At 47.3% G+C, this 23,779-nt stretch overlaps 1 protein-coding gene and 1 non-coding gene across 4 annotated transcripts in view; one reads left to right on the forward strand and one right to left on the reverse strand.

Annotated features, from left to right (window-relative positions):
- TIAM1 (TIAM Rac1 associated GEF 1) overlaps positions 1–23,779 on the forward strand; it is a 461,928-nt gene that overhangs the window by 38,261 nt on the left and 399,888 nt on the right. The gene's annotated exons all lie outside the window — the stretch shown is intronic.
- Positions 10,247–10,319, reverse strand: TRNAC-GCA (transfer RNA cysteine (anticodon GCA)). Its single transcript has one exon. It is a non-coding gene; the product is annotated as a tRNA-Cys (tRNA).

A 23,779-nucleotide genomic window follows, 5' to 3' on the forward strand; every position in this document is an offset into this window, starting at 1 on the left:
AGAAGTGTCTATCAACCACAGCCCCCCTGGCTGTTGAATGAACAGAGAGGAGCTTCAACTCTGTTTGTGCAGGCGATGGGGACATTTCCTTGGGGGAGGATTTCTTTCTGAAGGATTGTGATGGGTTTGGTCAGAGACTTGGGCAATGGGAGAGTGTGGACCACCAGGAGCTTAAGAGGGTGGAAACTGGGAGATGCCGGACAGGGGAGATTTCAGTTTGGGATTTGGCTTGGTGACCTCTGAGGTCATTTTGGTATCCTCAGGCTTTGTGATAAGGGGCAGGGTGGGGCAGTGGTGGGGATAGGTCACTGACAAAGTGGTTTCCTTCTGGGAGTGTCTGCACTTGCCCAGGAGTCAATGACTAAGGTTTGGGCAAGTCAGCTCTGAGATCCATCAGGGTAAAGGGGGAAATGGCAGAAATGCTTGCTGTTTGCTTATGAGATCTGCATGCTTTTTGTTTTTATTTTTTAATTTAGTTTTAAACTTTTGTATTGGAGCATAGCCCATGAAGTGTTAGTTTCAGGTGTACAGCAAAATGATTCAGTTATACATAGATCTATTCCTTTTCAAATTTCTTTTCCCATTTAGGTTACTGCAGAGTACTGAGAGGAGTCCCCTGTGTTATGCAGCAGGTCTGTGTGGGTTATCTCTTTCAAATACAGCAATGTGTACACTGCGTGCTCTTGGAATGCTTTGTTCCTCTTTGTCTTGCTCTTAGTAGTTTCTCAATAACTGTTTGTTATTTAAATAATAAACTGTAGCTTTAAATTGCCTCTGCCAGGAGTTCATTAAGACCCTTTAGTTTTAAAACTTTCCACTAGAGGTTGTAAATATGGCGTAAGTTTCTTGCCAATGTTGAGAGGCAGGTAGCCTTCCGAAAGAGGCTTATAATTTAGGTTACACCCACCCTCCCTTTAGGAAGACTTGGCTTTCTAGAAAATGCCTCTGTCAGCACGAGATCATCCCAGTGGGTGTAAGAGGAGTCTCAGTTGAAAGTGAGGCCAGGGACACCAGACTTCCGGGTTAACAAGGGCAGGAGGTGTGAGGAATTTAGGGGGTGGGTGTGTATTGCTGGGGAGAGCTTCGAGCTTGAGGTTCTTCCAGGGTGACTTCATCTCAGCTGGAGTGTGTCAAATGGATTCTCTGCGCAGAAGCCTGCTTCTCAGGTGTCTCCTCCTGCACGGGTGGCCTGGACATCTTTGGAAATTCTTAAAGGCTTGATGGAAGGTCAAGATCAAGAGATGCGGAGACCACAAAGCTTTTGAGATCCCCACAGAGATGCTGTGAAGGTGAAGCACACGATGAGCTCTGTGACCCCCAGACTTACCGGAAGGATTCCCTCCTATGGCCTCGAGGTCTGAGAAGCGTCATCAGATTGTCTGAGAAGGAAGGGCAGTCATGGGCCTTCCCTGGAGGACTTCCTTGCCAGGTGGTCTAGTAAGCAGTTCTGTCTCTATTCCCATTGACTTAACAGGCTCAGAAGGTCTTTATTTTGCTAAATGAACTCAGCTCTTAGAGCCCCCGACCACAGACAAAATAGTTAACTGTCGGCTGGTCTAGAAGGTTCTAGAAGTTTCTGCGATACCCCGTGCATTCAGCAGAGTCAGTGAAACAGCTGATTGGGACTTTGAGCTCATTTGGTTGTGCTCCCTGCTCTGCTCTGCCACCAGGGGCTTCCCATCCTTCCTCCTTCAGCCTGTTGCTGCGAGAACACGGATCTGGTCCTGTTTGGTAACTCACCTGCCTGGGCCCAGTGGTAGCACGTGGGCGTCACCTCTGCCAGCTGGGCCTAAAAGCTCAGCTTGGTGGTCAGGGCCCAGGTGATGAGGTCAGGCAGACCAGGTTCAGAGTTACCAGGTGATGAGGTCAGGCCCACCAGGATCACTTGGGTGAGCTGTTTACCATCCCACCCCTCAGATTCTGTCTTCATCAGGAAGATGGGTGGTGATGAGTCCCTGGTGTCGGGAGTCGGGATTAAGAGCACAGCTCTGGGACAAAGCTGCCCAGGTTTGAATTTGCGCCATGACTGCGAGCTGTGTGATTTGGGGCAGGTCATTTGACTCTGCCTCAGTTGGCTCATCTGTAAAATAGGATTGTTGGGGGGAGTAAATGACTCCTCCCAGATACGGACCTTAAGTGGTGCGTAAGTTTTTGCTCTAATGAATTACCTAAAAGGGCATTACAGGATCAAATGGAGTATAAAACACTTGGGCAGAGTGTGGGCTCAATGCATTTTAGACCGTTTGCTTGTTAATCTTGGCAGAGAATGAACTCTGATTTTATTTCACGATTTTACACTGGATTATCCATTTTCCTATTGGAAAGCTCTCAGAATCAAACCCATCACCAGCGAAAGGAGGGAAATCTTGGCGCTCATTGCTGTGTAGCAAGGGAAGAGCACTGGGCTGTGGAGGTGGACAGAGTCGACTTTTGAGTCCTGGTTCCGGTATTGACTCGCCATGGACTTTGACCCTGAGTCTTAGGTTTTTTCATCTGAGCAATGGGAATTAGGATGCCAGGATGGGAAGCTGCGTATGTATTACTGTCTCTGTTTTATTGGTGAACAGAGAGGTTCAGAGATTTGCCCACAGTCACACAGTTAGCCTAGAAGCTCTTTGGACTGTGTCCAGGGTTGTCCCAGAGTCCTTCATGCCCTTGCTGTGAAATAATGGTCTTTCCCCCTCATTTTCAAAGTTCAGATATTTTCCTTGAAGGAGTCTAACTGGATGGTTCATGTGTCTTGTCCTTAGCTGAGAAGAAATGCATTGTGTTCCTGTAAACGTCTCTTAATTGCACCATTTAGAATTTTTTCTGCAAAAGTTCATGAACCATTCAGTTCATTAAGCTATACTTAGTGAAAATTGCACCTGTGAAAGTTTGAGGGTGCCCTTTTTTATGTCTTGGTGCTGTAGTCCTGTTGTTTGATTACATTTGTAGAAAGAAAATAAATATAACAGATGTTTTATTTGATTTAGTTCCCTTGGTTGGTCCTTTTGGTAGGGTGAGAAAAGTTGAAAAGGAAACCCTTACTTTGCAGAGGAGTTACTGCTGTTCAGAAAGATGATGTTGGGCGCCAGGACAATGCTGTATAAACCCTAAATGGTGATGGTCTACTGAGAATGATCAAGTATGTGCTAAAATTTTAAAATTTGTTCTACAGATGGATGGGGAATTATAGCAATTGTGAAACTGATTAATTTCTTAACAATTAGAGTTAAATAGTAATTTCTGAACAATTAGAGTTAAATGATTAATTTCTTAACAATTAGAGTTCTTACTCACCTTTAATTCTTAGAGGCTCAGTTGCCCTTTGTGTTTCTTTTTTTGTTGTTTTGCTTTTTTTTTCCCTTTGTATTTCACATCGTGCTCATGCTTTGGGATATGAAAGCCGAGGCTCACAGAGGGCAGGTAATTTGCCCAAGGTCACATAGAACTGAGTACTGGAGCCTTCTGTTTTCTGGAATTCCAGAATATGAACTTTAAGAAAAACTCTAGAAACGTTTTTTTTTTTTTTTTTTTTTTTTGTGGGGGTGGGAAAAGGGGCTAATTTAGACTAAGACTTCCAGCTTGGTATTTTGCTAACTTTCTCTTATTTCTGGTTATCTGACCATAAAATAGAAAGCCAGCCTCAGTAATAATTTCAGAACGAGTGTTTCTTTTTCAGAGATGGTGGCAGAATTGAGGTAATTAAGAGTCAATCTAGAAGAGTCCTAAGAAGTTCAGGAATAAGCAAGCATGAAGCCTTTTGATGTGTGCATTCGTGTAGTTTGGGAAGGAGAGGAAGCAGGCATGCATCGTTTATTAAGCGCCTGCTCTGTGGTGGGCTGTGTTCTCTCTCATCCTGTGTGTTCACCCCTGGTATTAGTAACGTGTGGGTCCTTTCCAGGATTTATTGTCTCATGATGAAGCAGGTGTTCCTTCAGGCATGCAAAAGGCAGCAGGAGCCTGGGGACTTTTTAATTGGTCCAGTGCAGGGAGTTGGTGAGTGAAGCAGATCTTGAATTAATCTTCTGGTTCCAAGACCAGAGTTCTCTCTCCTGCCCCACAGCTTATGTTACATAATGTTTCTTTATGTCTATGTGCAATATAAATCTCTAGTTGGACGGCTGGGAAGTGCTTTTGGCTGGCTCTGTCGCTTCAGCTCTCTGAAAGGAATGGCTTTCACAAACACGGGTAGGGATTTGGATTTTCTCGTTGTGATCATTCATATTCCAGAAGTGGGAAAGGTCATTCCCACGGGAATTCCACGAAACCCCCTAAGTGGTGGGTCCGAAATGAGTTGGCTTGCCCTAGGATGGTCACATTTTCTTCTTTTTTTGATATTTAATACCACGCATACCTTTTTTTAAAGAAAAATTTCATGAATGAAAAGGTCGAAGTCAAAAGAAAGACAAAATAAAACCTCACCCACAAACTCATCATTCTTTTTTTTTTTAAATTGAAGTATATTTGATTTCCAATGTTTCAGCAAAGTGATAAAGTTATGTATTAAACTCATTCTTTTTTTGACTTGATTTTTAAAAAAATAATTGATTTTATTTACTTATTTTCTTTCGGCTGGGCTGGGTCTTTGTTGCCGCACGCAGGGGCTGTTCTTTGCTGTGGTACTTGGGCCTCTCATTGCAGCGGCTTCTCTTGTGGTGCACACGCCCTCGAGGGTGCAGGCGTCAGTCGCTGTGGCCCGTAGGCTTAGTTGCTCCATAGCACGTGGGATCTTCCCAGACCAGGGTTTGAACCTGTGTCTCCTGCATTGGCAGGCAGATTCTTATCCACTGAACCACCAGAGAAGTCCAAACTCATTATTCTTAAATAGCTTTTGCTAGTGTTTCTTTCTTCTTTTATTTGGTGTTGTATAATGATGTGACATTTACCGTGTTAACTCTTTCTAACCTTTTCCATTCACACTGTCGTGCATCCGGCACCACCATCCATCTCTAAAACTTTTTCATCTTCCCAAACGGAAACTGCATACCCCTTAAACCATAGCTCTGCATTTCTCCTGCCCCCTAGTCCCTGGCAACTACCATTTTATTCTCTGTATCTATGAGCTTGACTGTTCTCGATACTTCATGTAAGTGGAATTGCATAGCACGTGTCTTTTTGTGACTGGCTTTCACTTAGCATGATTACATCTGTGTTGTAGCGTGTGTCATCATTTCCTTCCTTCAGGGCTGAATAATATTTCATTGTATGTGTATGTCACAATTTGTTTATCTATTCATCTGATGATAGACAGTTTGTTTTCATATCTTGACTCCTGTGTGTGCCGAACGCTGGTACGAACATTATGTACACATATCTGTACACATATCTGTCTGAGTCCCTACTTTCAGTCCTTTTGAGTAGATAGGTACTCAGAACTGAATTGCTGGATCATTCATGGTAATTCTCTGTTTAATTTTTTGAGGAACTCCACATTGTTTTCCATGACGGCTGCGCTAATTTACATTCCCATCAGCAGCGCGCAAGGCGTCTGATTTCTGAAGTGATATCTCATTGTAATTTTGATGTGTGTTTCCCTAACAATCAGTGATGTTGAGCATATGTTCATGTGTTGTTAGTGTTTACAATATTATTAGTATTTGACAATATTATTGTTAGTGTTTATCCTTCCAAGTGTTTACTTTGGCATTTCTCTTTTTTTTTCCCAGAGTGTCATCAGAGTCTGTGCAAAACTATGTTTGAAATACTCTGTATTTTCCACCAAGTGTCATCATCAATAGGTCTAGACTTGCAGCAAAAGTGCACACCCACCGAGTTAGTGCTGTATTTCGTGATGATTTTCACCACCCCAAACTCTTCTCCTTAGGAAAGCCAAGATCACTGGAATGTTAGCAGCTATCTGTCAGTAGGACCACGGGCCCCTGCACATGGTAAATGTTCTTCTGGATTCCAAGTGAAGGCTCTGAGGTTTATTTTGCAGTGGAAGGGGTCTTAGGACAAGTTTTAATTTTTCCTTCGATCCAGATGCCTGGAAGGTTTGCAGACAGCCTGTCTGTGATGTGTCTGACCTCATAACTCGGACCCTTCAATGAACAGGTTAATTGGATTGCCTTGATTTCTAAATAGAGAATAGTGTTTGTGGGGTGAGCACACCCTTCTCTCCTGTGGGTCTAAACTTCCTTTTGTATTTTCTTTGGAATCTTTAGAGCATTTTTTATAGAGACAATGTTCTGGGGTTGCCTTTCCCAGGCCATCCCTAAGGACCAGGGAACCCACATGTCAATTCACATGTAAGGCATGCTGGGAAGATCAGACTGATGGAGTTTGCAGCTGGCCCTGCTCCTTCCCTGTGACTGTCCCACACCACCACGCCCAGGTTTCCTCATCCATAACATGGGGATAATATCTGCTAGCATGCACTGTTGTGGGGGCAAAGGAGAGAACTGATTAATCAGTGGATTACTTTCTTAAGCCACAAATTTGGTGGTTTAAAACATCACCAATCTCCCTCCCAGTTCTGGGAACCAGAAATCCAAAATCAGGCTCACTGGGTAAAATTCAAGATTGTTGGTCCCGGGCACGCTTTCTCTAAGACTCTAGGGGAGAACCGGTACCTCACTTCTCCCAACTTCGGGTGACTGCCTGAATTCCTTGGCTTGTGGCCATATCACTCCTATCTTTGCTTCTGTGTACGCTCTCTTCTTGCAGCTACGAATCTCCCTATGAGTTTCCATATTTTTAGGATTACCATGACTGCATTTTGGTTAAGACCCTCAACTATATCTCTTGACATGTAAGGTAATATTCACAGGTTTTGGAGATTAGGGTTTGGGACTGTCTAAGGGGACATTTTTTAGCCTTCCACAATCAGCAAAAATAGTAACAGTATTCTCCACCAGTGATTTTGTGTGATTGGGACTGTCTTAAAGTTTCTTACACGGGTCATCTGAGATCACAGGGTGGGTCAGGGAACAGTTGTGTCCTTAACCCCCACCCTGTGACTATTTCAGCCTCTGGCGTAGTACCTGGCAGAAGACAGGAGCCCAGTACCTGATAGCTTACTGTATTTCCAGTAATTTTCTGCTACACTCTGCTGTCTCTCATTCAGTTTTATTCTAATAACCCCTCTTTATAAAAAAAAAAGTAGTTAATTTGTTGTTGGCTGGGCTGGGTCTTCGTGCTGCCCAGGCTTTTTCTCTAGTTGTGATGATCGGGGGCTACTCTGGTGGGGTGCGTGGCCTTCTCATTGCAGTGGCTTCTCTTGTTGCGGGGCACAGGCTTTAGGGCTCGCGGACTTCAGTAGCTGCAGCCTGCGCGCTCAGCAGTTGTGGCACCCAGGCTCTGGAGCACAGGCCCAGTAGTTGGGGGGCACGTGGGCTCAGTTGCTCCACGGTTTGTGGGATCTTCCTGGATCAGGGATTGAACCCTTGCCCCCTGCATTGGCAGGCGGATTCTTTACCACTAAGCCACCAGGGAAGCCCTGTCCATCTTTTCTTCTTCTTTTTCAATCACGGAGGACTTAAGTTATGTTGGCACCAATAGTGTGTTGAGTTTTGCAGGGTTGAGCTTGGGATCCATAGCTCTGATGAGACAAGAGGACACGATGTCAGACATGGGTTAATCACACCTGGGTATTAGTAGTTCCCTTCCTTTGACACCCACGGGGACGTTTCAGTGGAGCCAGTGAAGACCTCTTGTGGGACACAAACCCGTGTCTTTCCCAGCATTCCTGAATATGCTTTCCCCTGCTCAGTGAAGCTTACCTTGGATTGTGGCCATGATTGGGAGCTCAGTGTTCATTTTTTCTTAAATCACTTGCTTCATGGAGATTTTCCCAGTTCCAGTTCTAGTTTTACTCTGTAGGAATGGGCGCTGCTCGCATTACGTGCCTGAATGTATGCAGTGGCGGAGGTTTGATAGCCTGTAGAGTTGCTGATTTCACACTGTCTCTTCTGATTTTAGAAGCGGTTCCCTAGGTTAATTGAACAAGCAGGTGTTTATTGCATGCCAGGCTCTGGGGGGCTTGCCAATGGAACTCCTAAGCTAAGTGCCTGCTACTGCTAAGTCACTTCAGTTGTGTCTGACTCTGTGCGACCCAATAGACAGCAGCCCACCAGGCTCCCCCGTCCCTGGGATTCTCCAAGCAAGAACACTGGAGTGGGCTGCCATTTCCTTCTCCAGTGCATGAAAGTGAAAAGTGAAAGTGAAGTCGCTCAGTCGTGTCCGACTCTTGGCGACCCCATGGACTGCAGCCTACCAGGCTCCTCCGTCCATGGGATTTTCCAGGCAAGAGTACTGGAGTGGGGTGCCGTCGCCTTCTCCAGAAGTGCTAAGTGTGTAGAGGTGGAATAAAGCGTTGATCGTAATCTACAGCAGTGGAAGCCAAGGTTGAATGGGCATCGAGCCTGATTTAATAAGAGACCTTGTTAAAGCAGATTGCTGGCTCAGAGACTGTGATTTAGCAGGTCTGGGGTGGAGGGCAAGAATTTTGATATTGATGCTGCTGATCCAGTGACCACACTTTGAGAACCACTGTGCATGAGAGTCATGGATGACAGACCGTCTAACTCAGCTTGGAGGTCAGCAGGGCTTCCCAGAGGTGGAAGGAGTTCAGCTGGCCTTCGAAGGATGGGTTGGATTTTCCTAGATGGAGAAAAGAAGAGGGGGCATTCCAGGGAAGCGCGGTGTGTGTGGCAGGGTAGGGAATGGAATGCCAGGTCATGATTTTGGAAGGGTGGCCCGTGGGTGAAGCATGAAGATGCAAAGACTGAAAACAAATTCCTGTGCCCTTGGAGCCAGCGTAGACCCCTTGAAGGGTCTTTTTTTTTCTTTGTTCGAGGGCACAGGGATCTTACGTTTCTGTAAAAGTGCAGTCATGTCTGCGGAAAGCTAAGTGCCTGTTGGCAAACCTGACGAGGTCATTCCATCCACTTCTGTGTCAGTATCTCGAAATGGGTTTGGAGGCTCTGCAGGTACACGTGTGATACGAATAATGAGGGTTGGAAGCAAGAAATGATGTGGCTGTATCTCGCTTTCCATCTCTCCTGACATGGGACACAAGCTTTCCACTTGAACAAAATCAGCTTTGTTCTGTGATTCCCCCCAACCCCCTGCCAGCTTCAGGCCCCAGGAGGCCTGTTTCTTTCAGAGTGGGCAGCTCAGCCCCGGGGGTGGGGACCACACCGAGACCTACAGGCAAGGGCTATGCATTTCACATCCTGGAGGGTTCCGGGACTGTGGTTGCATTAAGACTGAATCTTTTTACTTTCTTTCTACCTTGTAACACTTTCAGTCTGCATTCCTGACCCTGTGTATTGGTAGCTCACCTTTAGAACCCCAGAAGCAAGAACCTGGAATTTGCAAATTTCCTTGTTTAACCTGTTTGGTTGGATAATTGCCTTCTTGGTTGAAAGCAGTTTTTACTTTCTTGAGACCTGGGTTTGTATTATGTTTGGGGGCAGACATCTTTGATTCTACAGTGGTGGGGAGGGGGGAGTCGGTTTTTCATTTCTGCTCTCTGATTATGAGGTGGAAGGAATTGGGGGATGGGGTGAAAGAAGGGGGCTGTCAGAACAGCTTTTGAGATACAAGGGGATTCACATCCTCCCCCCTACATACACCCCTCCCCCCACCACCCCCCAGTAATGTCCCTCTGTTGCAGACCTTTGGGGGAGTGTGCTGGAACATTGTTTTTACAAGCAGATCTGGTTTGATGTAAAGATAGTACCTGACAGGCATGATCCCTGTATAAGAGACAGACGCCTTTAAAACAAATTCAGAATTTAACTTTTTCAAGAAAGGTGTGTCCGGGTTTCTAAGGAGCTTATTTTGACAGTCTGATTCCACTGTTAAAAAACATGGAAGGAATGACTAGTACCGAGAGGGTGACAGCTTGTGGGTCACCTGCCCTCTTGGTGGCTGAGCTGTAGTGATTCAGAGTTTGCATGGTGGTGATGGATGTTGTGGGGATCATTTGCAATATACACATACACGGAATTAAAGATATACACCTGAAACTAATATAATAAAGTTGTATCCAATTATGTCTCAATTGTTTGCTGTTCAGTTGCTGAGTTGTGTCTGACTCTTTGAATCCGGTGGACTGCAGCATGCCAGGCTTCCCTGTCCTTCACTATCTTCTGGAGTTTGCTCAAACTCATGTCTATTGAGTTGGTGACCATGTGAAATTGCTCAGTCGTGTTTTCAACTCTTTGCGATCCCATGGACCTACCAGGCTCCTCTGTCTATTGGATTTTACAGGCAAGAATACTGGAGTCGGTTGCCATTTCCTTCTCCAGGGGATCTTCCTGACCCAGGGATTGAACCTGGGTCTCCTGCATTGCAGGCAGATGCTTTACCGTCTGAGCCATCAGGGAAGCCTAAGTTGATGATGCCATCTTCAACTAAAAATGAGTAAAGCAAGTTAGCCTTTTGCAAGATGGTAGCATTGAAACTCAAAAAGCAATCTGCTTAATGATGAACACGGGCGACTGAAGTGGTGAGAAAACTGATGAGGAGAGCAATCTGAACTGCATGGTCTAGTGGGGAAGAGTGAGGATGTCAGTTGCCTGGGTTTGAATTCCAGCTCTAAGAACCTGAGAAATCACATGTCCAAAGTTAAGTGACAGCTCAGGCCTTAGTTTCCTCATCTGTAAAATGGGTATAATACACATCTATCTCACAGGATAATCATAGAGGTTAAATGAGTTATTTGTGAAGAGCTTAAAATAGTGTCTGGTGCCTGGTACATGTGTATGTATGCTGCTGCTGCTGCCTAGCTCCTTAAGTTGTGTCCAACTCTGTGCGACCCTATGGGCTACAGCCTGCCAGGCTCCTCTGTCCGTGGGATTCTTTTTTTTTTTTTTTTTTTTGTCCGTGGGATTCTTTAGGCAAGAGTGCTAGAGGGGGTTGCCATGCCCTCCTCCAGGGGATCTTCCCGACCCAGGGATCGAACCCAGGTTTCCTGCATTGCAGGTGGATTCTTTACCGCTGAGCCACAGGGAAGCGCTCGTGTATGTATGGAACATGTATATGGCACATGTGTATAAATGTTTATTACAATGAATTGCTCTCTAGGACATAAGAATAATGTTGAAAAAAGTTAACGATACACTTTTCTGACTTTTTAGCACAGAGCTCGTAGCCCGCTCGAAACTCTGCAGGCTATTCATTGGAAGGACTGATGCTGAAGCTGAAACTCCATTAAAGCAACGTCCAGTTTTTTCTGTAGTTTGTTCTAGAACATTCATGTGTTCTCTGTGATTATCTTAGACTTTGGAAAAGCAAAGAAGGCACTGGGAGGTTTCCTCAGAATCTAGTCCCTGACGTTAAATAGTGTGGGAAAAGAAAGCGCCGGAAGACTCTTGCAGAGGGTTGTTGCTATGGTTTCCCGACGGTGGGTTATAGAGTATTTGTTGGTTTATTTAAGACAGTTGTGATGACATTAAAGAACTGAAGTAGAATAAGCAGTTTCAGTGCAGCCCACCTGATGGAGTCGGCGTTGTGTGAGACATTGTTTGTGCTGCATGCCCGGGCGGGCCGGGTTTCCCATTAGACCCCAACTCACGGTCCTCCTTTGTCTGCACCTGCCAGCACGGTGTCTCGTGTCTATTTCTGCCAGTCGGCTTGAACTGCCCCTCAGTTTCGCATGGTTTCTCAAATGAGATTTTCTTAAAAATAGTTTCTCCTTGTCCTAGCAACCAGATGTTAAGTTTAGGGTTTTAATACTTTCGAATTTTTTCTTTTCCTTAGTGTTAAGTTTTTCCATTTTGCTCTTCTCTTCCTGGAACTTTGGTGACTTTTGATGTTGCATGTGATCAGTCCAGGGTCCGGGAGGCCTGATCCAAGAGTTTTAGGACTGTCACACACAACTGAGAGAAGTTTTGGTGGCATAACTATTTGTGAGGATCCATCAAACCTTTTTACAGCTTTGAGTCTGTACCAGGCATATTATACTTTATAAATATTGACTGATTTGATTTTCATAATAGTACAAACTAGATGATATCATCACCATCATTCCCTTTCTACAGATGAGGAAAACTGAGGCCCCAAGGGTATGACTTGGCCAAGGTTGAGTCCTGGTAAGTGACAGGGCAGGGATCTAAGTTCAAGCATTCTGGCTATAGAGACAGTGCTGACAGTCACTCTGCTGATTGTAAATCAATTTTTGAATTTTATTTGAAGCTAACTTGTACAAGGAGATCCAAACAGTCAATCCTAAAGGAAATCAGTCCTGAATATTCATTGGAAGGACTGATACTGAAGCTGAAACTCCAGTACTTTGGCTACCTGATGCAAAGAACCGACTTTTTGGAAAAGACAGTGATGCTGGGAAAGATTGAAGGCAGGAGGAGAAGGGGACGCCAGAAGATGAGATGGTTGGATGGCATCACCAACTCAGTGGACATGAGTTTGAGTAGGTTCCAGAAATTGGTGATGGACAGGGAAGCCTGGTGTGCTGCAGTCCATCGGGTCGCAAAGAGTTGGACGTGACTGACTGAACTGATTCGGAGAAGGCAATGGCACCCCACTCCAGTACTCTTGCCTGGAAAATCCCATGGATGGAGGAGCCTGGTAGGCTGCAGTCCATGGGGTTGTGAGAGTCGGACACGACTGAGCGACTTCACTTTCACTTTTCACTTTCATGCTTTGGAAAGGAAATGGCAACCCACTTCAGCGTTCTTGCCTGGAGAGTCCCAGGGACGGGGGAGCCTGGTGGGCTGCATGCATGCTAAGTTGCTTCATTGTGTTTGACTCTGTGTGACCCTATGGACTGTAGCCCACCAGGCCCCTCTGTCCATGGGATTCTCCAGGCAAGAATACTGGAGTGGATTGCATTTCCTCCTCCAGGGGATCTTCCCGACCTAGGGATTGATCCCATGTCTCTTAAGTCTCATGCATTGGCAGGTGGGTTCTTTACCACGAGCGCCACCGGGAAAGCCCTTAAAGCTAATTGTTTGAACTGAAGTTTAGTTGATTTAGAAAGTTAATAATTTCAGTTGAGGCTTTCTCTTTATTGCTAAGTGGCTTCAGAGGTCTAAACCTTCAGTGCCAGCGGGGGCTCCTATGCTTTAGTTCCTATGATTGCCCTAACAAAGTACCACAGACTGGGTGACTTCAAAGAACTCAGATTGAGGGGACTTCCCTGGTGGTCTGGTGGTTAAGAATCCACCTACCAATGCAGGGGACACAGGTTTGATCCCTGGTCGAGGCACTAAGATCCCACGTGCCACATCTCACATGCAACTAAGCCTGTCAGCAGCAACTCCTGAAGCCTGAGTGCCGTAGAGCTGATGCTCCAGAGACGCTGCCACAATGAGAGGCCCGCACACCGAAACCAGAGAAAGGCCGAGCCAGCGACGAAGAGCCCAGGCACTGCCACAATGACCCGGTACAGCCAAAAACAAAGTAATAAATTTAAAAAAATAGAGAAAACTTCTGTGCTTTAAAATAAACTTCATGAACTGCCCCCTGACCCCCCCCAAAAGCCCTGAGATTTATTTTCCCACAGTTCTGGAGGCTACAGGTTCAAAGTCAAGGGGTCAGCAGGGCTTTGCTCCTACTGAAGGGTCTAGGTAATCTCTTCCTTTCTCCTAGATGCAAAGTTGCCGACAGTCCTTGGTGTCCCTTGGCTTGTCGGTCCGTCACTCCAAACTCTGCCTCTGTTGGAAGGACCCCAGTCACACTGGTTAGGAACCTGCTCTCCTCCAGTATGTCCTCATCTTAACTCACTACTGCTGCAGAGACCCAATTGTAAAATGTAAATGATTTACAGATAAGGTCACAGGCTGGATTGGGGTTGTGTGTCCCCCACCTTTGGGTTTCCCTGGTAGCTCAGCTGGAGTGGGTTGCCACTTTCTCCTCCAGGGGATCTTCCCGACCCAGGGATCTAACCCAAGTTCGAGGTAATGAAGTTAACATGAGGCCCTTAGGTGGGGCCTAATTCAGTCTGACTGGTGTCCTTCTGAGAAAAGTCGATTTGGACACATTTACATCAGAGATGCATGGACACAGGAAGACACGGTGGGAAGGTGGCCATTGACAAGCCGTGGGGAAACCAGCCCTGCCGACCTCCGGAGCTCAGACCTCCAGCCTCCAGAACTGTGAGAAAATAAATTTATGCCATTTAAGCCCCACAGCTTATGGTTCTTTATTATGACAGCCTTAGAGGACAGATACAGTCATATTCACAGGCATGAGGCTTAAGACTTCAGCATACTTTTGGGAGGCACAGTTGAACCCACAATGCCAGGGTTAGTCACTCAGTCATGTCTGACTCTTTGTGACCCCGTGGACTGTAGCTCTTCAGGCTCCTCTTTCCATGGGATTCTCCAGGCAAGATGACTGGAGTGGGTAGCCATTCCCTTCTCCAGGAGATCTTCCTGACCCAGGGATCGAACCCAGGCCTCCTGCATTGCAGGGAGACTCTTTACCTTAGGATGCTAGTTCTGCGCTTGGATTATATGGAAAGGCAGCTTTTGGCTTCTTTCCAGCTCAGCACTGATATATCTGCCTGAGAGAAATAAACACGCCTCTTGTGCAGGGGAGGGCCCTGGAGGCAGAAGGCAGAGGCTGTCTGATTCATCCTCCAAGTTTGCGGGCTTTAGAGGCACCTGGGAACTTGCTAGTGGCAGGAGCTGTCAGCCTAGGTCTCCTGGGAGAGGGACACACAGGGCCGCCTTCACTGATTTCGAAAAGCCTCCAACTTTATCCCTTCTAAAGATGCTCTGCCTTTGACTCCGCGGACAAAGCCCTGGGCGTGGACCTGGCGCTCCCTCCCGGCCCCGCCCCTCCTTGGCGCTCCTCCCCTTGTCCCGGCCCCTCCCCTCCCCTCTGCTCCCCTCCTCCCCGCTCTGTGGAGTCTCAGGCCCTCCAGGGGATGGCAGAGGCTCTCAGCTCCCCTGGGGAAGGGGATGAGGCATCGCTCTGAGACGCCTGGTTATTTTTTTTGCTTCCTTCCTGGGTGTGGGCGTTTGTGTTGACAGTGGCAGAGGAGGCGCGATGACGGGTGCTTGGAACACTTGGGCGCTGGTGGAGCGGGTGGGAGGTGGTGCCCGTGCCTGGCAGGTGACTTGGCGCTCACGTGGCCCTGGGGGCCCAGCAGGACGGTGGCAGAACTGGAAGTGCTCCTCCGGGCTGGGGATCCCATAGCATCCTCCGTGTCGCACGAAGGGGCGCTGCCTGCTGCTCTTCCGTGGCTCCCCAAGGAGACTCTCTTTGCGGGCACTCCTGTCTTTGCAGGCAAGCCTTCGTGGCGGTCCTGAAAGTCAGTCTATAAAGAAAGCTGAGCGCCAAAGAATTGATGCTTTTGGACTGTGGTTTTGGAGAAGACTCTTGAGAATCCCTTGGACTGCAAGGAGATCCAACCAGTCCATCCTAAAGGAGATCAATCCTGATTATTCATTGGAAGGACTGATGCTGAAGCTGAAACTCCAATACTTTGGCCATCTCATGGGAAGAACTGACTGGAAAAGACCCTGATGCTGGGAAAGATGGAAGGTGGGAGGAGAAGGGGCTGACAGAGGATGAGATGTTTGGATGGCATTACTGACTGGATGGACATGAGTTTGAGTAAGCTCCCGGAGTTGGTGATGGACAGGGAGGCCTGGCGTGCTGCAGTCCATGGGGTCTCAAAGAGTCAGACAGGACTGAGTGACTGAACTGCGCTTGGAAACTGTAGTGGGGAGTGCTCTCCATCCCTGCGATCTCCATCAAATATACCCCAAGTGTATTCAGACATAAAGCTTGGGAAGATCGGAGTACCATCTGGAACACCAGGTGGGGCTCAGCTCAGCACCTGACTCCACTAGAAATATGTGTTCCAGACCTTGGAGGGAGAGGGGAGTGATCAAACTCACCCTGTTTGCTAACCCTTCCTCAGCATGTCATACCTGGAGCATGCCAGGAGTGTCCCTGTTCCCTCTGGTATTTAGACTCTGGAATCGCCCCTGGTGAAGTGGTTGGAAGAGGTCCCGCCCCCCACCCTGGGGTATTGAAACGCAGGCACCTACTTATCCATCAGATTTGGAAACTGAGATTAAGGTAAGCAGGCCTGGATCATAACTGGGTACTTGGATAGGAATTTCGAGATGAAAGTTTACCTCTTTATTTTTCTTTCTCTCCCCTCCACATCCCAAGAAAAGACACACAATAATTCCAGTCTGGGCCTTTTCCACATTCTGCCCTGTATTAGTTTCCAGGGGCTGCAGTAAGAAGCTATCTTGAACTGGGGGGCTTAAAACAGTGTACAGATTTATTCTCACAGTTCAGAAGGCTAAGAAGTCTGAGATCAAGGTGTTGGCAGAATTATGCTCCCTCTGGAGGCCCTAGGAAAGAATCCACCGTAGCTTCTTCCTAGTTTTGGGTTCAGTTCAGTTCATTCTCTCAGTCATGTCCGACTCTTTGTGACCCCATGGACTGCAGCACGCCGGGCCGCCCTGTCCATCACCAACTCCGGGAGCTTACTCAAACTCGTTTCCGTTGAGTCGGTGATGCTGTCCAGCTGTCCAGCCATCTCATCCTCTGTTGTCCCCTCCTTCTCCCGCCTTCAATCTGTCCCAGCATCAGGGTGTTTTCCAACAAGTCAGTTCTTCACATCAGGTGGCCAAAGTATTGGACTTTCAGCTTTAGCATCAGTCCTTCCAATGAATATTCAGGACTGATTTCCTTTAGGATGGACTGGTTGGGTCTCCTTGCAGTCCAAGGGACTCTCAAGAGTCTTCTCCAACACCACAGTTCAAAAGCATCAGTTCTTCGGTGCTCAGCTGTCTTTATAGTCCAACTCTCACATCCATACATGACTACGGGGAAAACCATAGGCTTGACTAGACCGACCTTTGTCAGCAAAGTAATGTCTCTGCTTTTCAATATGCTGTCTAGATTTGTTATAACTTTTCTTCCAAGGAGCAAGCGCCTTTTAATTTCATGGCTGCAGTCACCATCTGCAGTGATTTTGAACCTCCCCCCAAAATAGTCTCTCACTGTTTCATTGTTTCCCCATCTATTTGCCATGAAGTAATGGGAACAGATGCCGTGATCTTAGTTTTCTGAATGTTGAGTTTTAAGCCAACTTTTCCACTCTTCTCTTTCACTTTCATCAAGAGGCTCTTTAGTTCTTCTTTGCTTTCTACCGTAAGTGTGGTGTCATCTGCATATCTGAGGTTATTGATATTACGCCCGGCAATCTTGATGCCAGCCTGTGCTCTATCCATCCCGGCATTTCTCATGATGTACTATGCATGTAAGTTACATAAGCAGGGTGACAATATACAGCCTTGACGTACTCCTTTTCCGATCTGCAATGAGTCTGTTGTTCCAGGTCCAGTTCTAACTGTTGCTTCCTGACCTGCATACAGGTTTCTCAGGAGGCGGATCAGGCGGTCTGGTATTCCCATCTCTTTAAAAATTTTCCACAGTTTGCGGATTGATGTCATCATCTGCAAAGTCCCTATTTCCAAATAAGATCATATTCCTAGGTACCAGGGTTAGGACTTAAGCATATATTGCGGGGGACACAACTGGACCCTCCACACCCCCCCACCACTCCCGTTGCATTGCCATCCTGAAATGCCTTCCCATTTGATTGATGTTAGGGGCACGGCTGCCTGCATCGATTTTATTATTGTCTGTTTGTTCCCTCTTTGTTTGACCTAATTCTTTCTGTTTTTTAATTTGGCCATACCTTGTGGCATGTGGGATCTTAGGTCCTCAACCAAGGACTGAACCCAGACCCCTGCTGTGGAAGCCTGGAGACTTAACCACTGGGCGGCCACAGGAGTCCCCCAGATCACTGTTTTGATTGTGTCTCTCCCCTACTCCCTTGTCCTACTCTTCCCTGCTAAATGTCTCTTGTTGTTATTCTTTGCTTCGTCAAGCCTCTGATAAAAGCACACTTCTGTCTGGACATTTCAGTTTTGTGCCTTTCTGGAGGACATACGCATTCTCCAAAGATCCTGCATGGTACTCACCTTGGGAGAAATACAGATATTTGTCCGAGATCTGATTCCTGTCTGTCCCACTAGACTGGTCCCCTATCAAGACAAGGGACCACGACTTTAGTTCATGAATGATTGTAACCTTTGTACCGAGATCGATCCTTGGTTCAGCAAGATCCCACATGCCTCAGAGCAGCTAAGCCTGTGTGCCACAACTACTGAGGCCATGCTCTAGGGCCCTCGAGCTGCAACTACTGAGCCCAGGTGCCGCAGCTACTGGAGGCCCCGTGCCTAGAGCCCCTGGTCCACAGCAAGAGGAGCCCCTGCTGTGAGCATCCAGTGTGTGGCAATGGAGCGTAGCCCCTGCTCCCGGCAACCAGAGAAAAGCCTGCACAGCTGGGGAGACCCAGCACAGCCCCCCTCCAAAAAACCCAGTGAATGAAAAATGAAATAAAACATTGGTGAAAGTGCTACATTTTTTAGTGTTGGCTGATTTTTGGCTGCTCTGGGTCTTTGTTGCTGTGTCTGAGCTTTCTGTAGGTGCGGTGAGCAGGGGCTACTCTTCGATGTGGTTCGTGGGCTTCTCATTGTGGTGGCTTCTCTTGTGAAGCACAGTCTCCAGGGCTTCAGTCGTTGGGCTTGTGGGCTCTCGAGCACAGGCTTAGTAGTTGTGGTGCACAGGCTTAGTTGCCCTCAAGGCACGTGGGATCTTCCCCGACCAGGGATCGAACCCGTGTCCCTGCATTGGTAGGCAGATTCTTAGCCGCTGGACCGCCAGGACAGTCCTGATACATAATGTTCTGTGTAGCTTACCACACCTGCACATGTGCAAAATGTTATGGAAGGATGGAAAAAAAAAGAAAAACAAACCCGTTAAACAGCCCAAATCAAACCACATTTCTGTGCATGGATTGTGTGTGTGAAAGAGTGAGTGGGTTTGAAGAATGTTCCAGAGGAAAGGAAGGGAGAGATGAATGGGAAAGCAGCCAGAGGGGCTGGTGAATGCCCATTGAGAGGAAAAGCTGGACTGAGGGGAAAGCGTCTGGGTAGTTATCAATGCCTGTGGTTGTAATCAGAGCTCTGTCTCCAGCTAGCTGTGGGATTTTTGAGCAAATCAATTGTTTCCCATTGTGGGCATCTGCTTTGAAAGGGAGCTGGCACAGTAACCTCTGCGCATCTTTCCAGCTCAGAAAACTTCAGAGTTTTGAAGCATCTAACAAGGTATCGCTGAGTCACTCATTTTTTTTTTTTTTTCTTACTTCACAATTCTCTGCGATGTCTACACTCGGTGGGGGCTCTTCGGACCCTACTGGCTTCAGACAGCGAGTTTGAAGGAATCATGTTTTGGTCAAGAATCTCCAGTTTTTTTAATGTCATCAGTTCATTTGGTTAAGAACACATTTAATTTTTTCTGAGTTTTTCTTCTCTCCAATCCAGGTTTCATGTTGCCTAGTTTTAACATTTTCCTTCACAGATGTAGAAAACAAACTTATGGTTACCAGGGGGGAGACCTCTGAGAGGAGAGATAAATTGGAAGTTTGGGATTGACATGTACACACTACTATATGTAAAATAGAGAGCTAATAAGGACCCTGGTGACTCATCGGTAAAGAATCCACCTGCAATGCAGGAGACCCACGTTCCATCTCTAGGTTGGGAAGATCCCCTGGAGATGGGAATGGCAGCCCGCTCTAGTATTGTTGCCTGGAGAATTCTGTGGACCGAGGAGCGTTGCAGAGCCCGTGGTGTTGCAGAGTCGTACACGACTGAGTGACTAAGTCTTTTGCTTCCCTTTAGCACAAGAAACTCTACTCAGTACTCTCTTATGACCTATATGGGAAAAGAATCTAGAAACGAGGGGATATATGTATATGTCTAACATTCACTTTGCTGTACACGTGAAACTAACACAGCATTGTAAATCAACTAAACTCCAAGAGAAATTTTTAAAAATGAATAAACACCCCCCAAAAAATTTCCTTGGCCTTTTATCTTTATTTGAACATTTGTAGTTCTTGGTCGTCTTGGATTCTAATAACTTATGCTGATCATAGTAACTCCTGTATATAGTTACGCTTTTTGCATGGATTCAGTCATCGGAACCTTATGTCAGCACCGTGACGCGGACTTGTGGTTGCTGTTTTGTGGATAACGGGAAGCGAGAGGTGAAGGAGCTTGTTTGGGCTCGCGGTTGCCCAGCGGGGCAGTGGCTGCGCTGTGACTGCCCCTGGCTTGTTCTGAGCTGTGTGCATGCCATGCCCACTGCGCTAGGCTGGTCCAGCCCTTCTGTGTCCCAGGTCCCTGGATGGCAGGGCCATTATCTTTGTGTTTTGGTCCTTCTGAGGTCTCTAGTACAGGCCTGTCAGTACCTAATAGAAGTTTTTAGAAGGTACTTTCTAGTTTCTTTAAGAGGAATCATTCCTGGGAATTCCTTGGCAGGCCAGTGGTTAGTCAGCAGGACAGCAGCACTTTCTTACTTGGGGCCTGAATTTTGATCTCTGGTCAGGGAACTAGGGTTAGGGTCAAGGAACTTAGGATCCTATAAGCTGTACAGCTCCACGAAAAAAAAAAAAAAGAAAGAGGAATCATTTCTGTCTCACTGTGTCAGGGAAGGAATAGCTCTTGTGCTGAGCGGAGTGTAGTAGTCAGGTTCTTAGCTTCTGGGGAGAAGAGAAGCTACCTTCTGTGGCACCTTGTGCCATAAGGGTGGTGTCATCTGAGGTTATTGATATTTCTCCCAGCAATCTTGATTCCAGCTTGTGCTTCATCCAGTCTGGCATTTTGCATGATGTACTCTGCATATAAGTTAGCCACCCATATTGCTTTCTTTTCTCAAACCAGCATTTTTGAACGTGGAGGGATGGGGCTTGTTCTCAGTGTGGCGGCTTCTGGTAGAGATCTTGCCTGCTCGGAGCCGTCTTCTCTTTGCCAAAATATAGCCCATCCTTGGAAAGTATAAGAATGTGAGTTACCCCAAAGGAGTGGATTCTTTGCTCTCAGCTGACCTGCCCACTCTTCCGGATGTGCCGGTTTAATCTTCTCAGTGAAGATTAAATCAAGCTCTTCCTTTGCCTGCAGATGCAACTCATGCAACTGAGCCAGATGGCTCAGTGGTAAGGAATCTGCCTGCAAATGCTGGAGAAGAGAGTTGGGTCCTTGGGTCAGGAAGATCCCCTGGAGAAGGAAATGGCAACCCATTCCAGTTTTCTCGTCAGGAGAATATCATGGACAGAAGAACCTGGCAGGCAACAGTCCGTGAGGTCTCAAAGAGTTGGATATGACTGGGCACGTATGTGAAACACAACTAATCTCAGGCTGATCGGTTTCTCAAACACAGTTGTATGCTGATATTCCAGGTTGCCCTGTCTTGCCTTGGTAGGCAAGCAGGGACCTGTAACTCCCCTGGCAAGTCAAGACAGACAGCAGGCCAACCATCGGCTTGCTCAGACCTCACCTGGAACAAAGTCAAGCTCCCTTTGGAAGATTCAGACTCTTGTTTGCTGTTGGATTGGGCATGATCAAGAGGAGAGACACTGAATCTTTTATCCATTTGCAAACGATACATGGTAGGCATTAATCAGAGATCTGCTCTGGGAAATGGGTGGGCTGATCTAAACTCCTTCATCGGAATACCTGGAGCACTTGGTGCATTGAACTGTCATGAGCGTTTTAGAGTTGGAAGGGGCCACTTCGGCTTTCACATTTGATAGTTGACAAAACATCAGCTCTCCGGCAGTTTGACCGAGACAAGTTCTATCATGGGAGTAGATTGGAGCGAGCACTCCCTGAGGTTATGGGCCATCTGTCCTGGAGTGAGGCCACTGAGATGGAAAGACAGCTTTCTAGAAACTTGGAGTGGTGGTCAAGCAAGAGGCATACGCATAAGATTCAAATAATAAAGAAAGGACTAAGCTGCAGGTCATCACCCATAGAGACCCCTGGGTCACTGCCCACATCTGCTTCATGCTCAGTGGATCTTGGTGTCTTGCCCAGAGCCTGGGATTGGTCCTCTTAGGGTGATGTGTGGAGTTGTTCATTCAAGACTCTGCAGAGCAAGCCTGGTGGAGGTTGGTGGTGTGAGGGCATAGCCTTGGGGTGTGAACCCTTGAGACAAGGTCTTTGCCTCTGCCGGGACCATGGGCACTGGGCCTGTCTGATCTCTCAAAGCTCAGTGTTAGACTCTGCAGTATAACTGACCTCATTGCCCCCCTCCCTGAATGCATGTAATCAGGACCTGACTCCCGTACTCACACAGTGGACCACAGCTAGCAAAGCCTCTTCCGATTTTTGTTTTGTCTTTTAAAGACTCACCTTACATGGGTTTGGTCCTGAGTTGTGAGCAGGCCTCCTGTCATACCTGTATGTTCACCTCGCAGGTGGAGCAGTGTACGGAGTGGCCTGCTGGGGGAAGGAGGCCTGATCAGTTGCTGAGCAGGAACATTTTATTTTCTTGGCTGCACTAAGGCTTCTTTGCTGCGTTCTGGCTTTCTTTAGTTGTGGCAATCTGGGCCTCCTCTCTAGTTGTGGTAGCTTCTCTTGTTACAGCTCATGGGCTTGGTTGCCCCATGGCCTGTGGGACCTTCCTGGACTAGGGGTTGAATCCCATGCCCCCTGCACTGGCAAGCGGACTCTCAGCCACTGGACCACCGGGGAAGGCCAACAGGAACCGTTTTTGCGACTTGAGGTCATTTTCAGTGCCAGAGCTCTTGTCTCTGCGTGTGTGCTTCAGTCGTGTCTGACTCTCTGTGACCCCGTGGACTGTAGCCCGCCAGGCTCCTCTGTCCATGGGATTCTCCAGGCAAGAATACAGGGGTGGGTTGTCATTTCCTTCTCCAGGGCATCATCCCAACTCAGGAATCGAACGCGTGTCTCTTATGAACAAATATAGGGTCCAGGATCATCTCTAGCAAGGCAATATTCAGGTTGTAAGATTCTTGGAATTTTCTTTTGGAGATCTTTCTTTTCTTCTTTCAAACCCCCCCCCCCCCCCCCCCCCCCCCCCCATTTTGAATTGGTTCCTGCCAAGGCAAATTCATCATCCTAACTCCACTAAGGGGTTTGAATATGAGGATTCCTTGCTTGACTGATTGCTTTTCCTTAAGCTTCCTTTGCCCTCCCTCACGTGGAGATGCTCCCTAGCAGAGAAGTGGCAGGCAGCCAGAGCTGGAGATTTCTGCCACCTGGATTAGCAACCCTTGAATAATTAAGATCTGAGTGTAAAGGGAAGCTATGAAATGCATCAGAGGTGCACGCCCGGGTGAACCGGGAAACCGAAGACGATGATCTGGGTGAGAAGCATCGTAAGGCAGCTTCCTGAACTGAGCAGAGTCTCCTCTCACCTAACTCGCTATCTCAGCATCATGGTTTCCTCTTTCCCCCAGCGGGAACGCTACCCCTCGTTCTACCTCCTGCCCTCGCGCTTGGTGCTGCCCTGGATTCAGGTGGTGCCAGTCTGGTGGCTGAGGAAGAAATCAGTGCCTCTTTCTTGCTTCCTGGCTGGGGTTGTGGGTCCCAGAGTGTCCCATCTGGTATTTCTCCCTTCACTGTTCTAAGACATGCCACTTGGTGGACTGGTTTGGTGACCTTATTAGAACCAGCACTATGGAGTCATTACTTACTGCAGTTTCATTCCTTGACACTGGAAACTTCCCCTAAGCCCTCAGGACAGCTAGGGGAAAGCTAGAAAATCTGGTGGAACAGAGAAGGGAGAAGAAGAGAAACAATGGTCAGAGCTGAGCCCGCTCCTAGTTTCACTCCGGTTGAATTGTATCAGATGGCTGATAACCGTGCCTGTAGCCAGTTATGGGAGTTTGGACGCCCATATCCGAACACATGGCTTCTTTGTTCCTGGTTCAAACCACAGAATGGATTTTGTGGATTCCAGCGAGAATACCATTGGT

This window comes from Ovis aries, chromosome 1, assembly GCF_016772045.2.
Source record: "Ovis aries strain OAR_USU_Benz2616 breed Rambouillet chromosome 1, ARS-UI_Ramb_v3.0, whole genome shotgun sequence".
In the NCBI taxonomy this organism is placed as follows: Eukaryota; Metazoa; Chordata; class Mammalia; order Artiodactyla; family Bovidae; genus Ovis; species Ovis aries.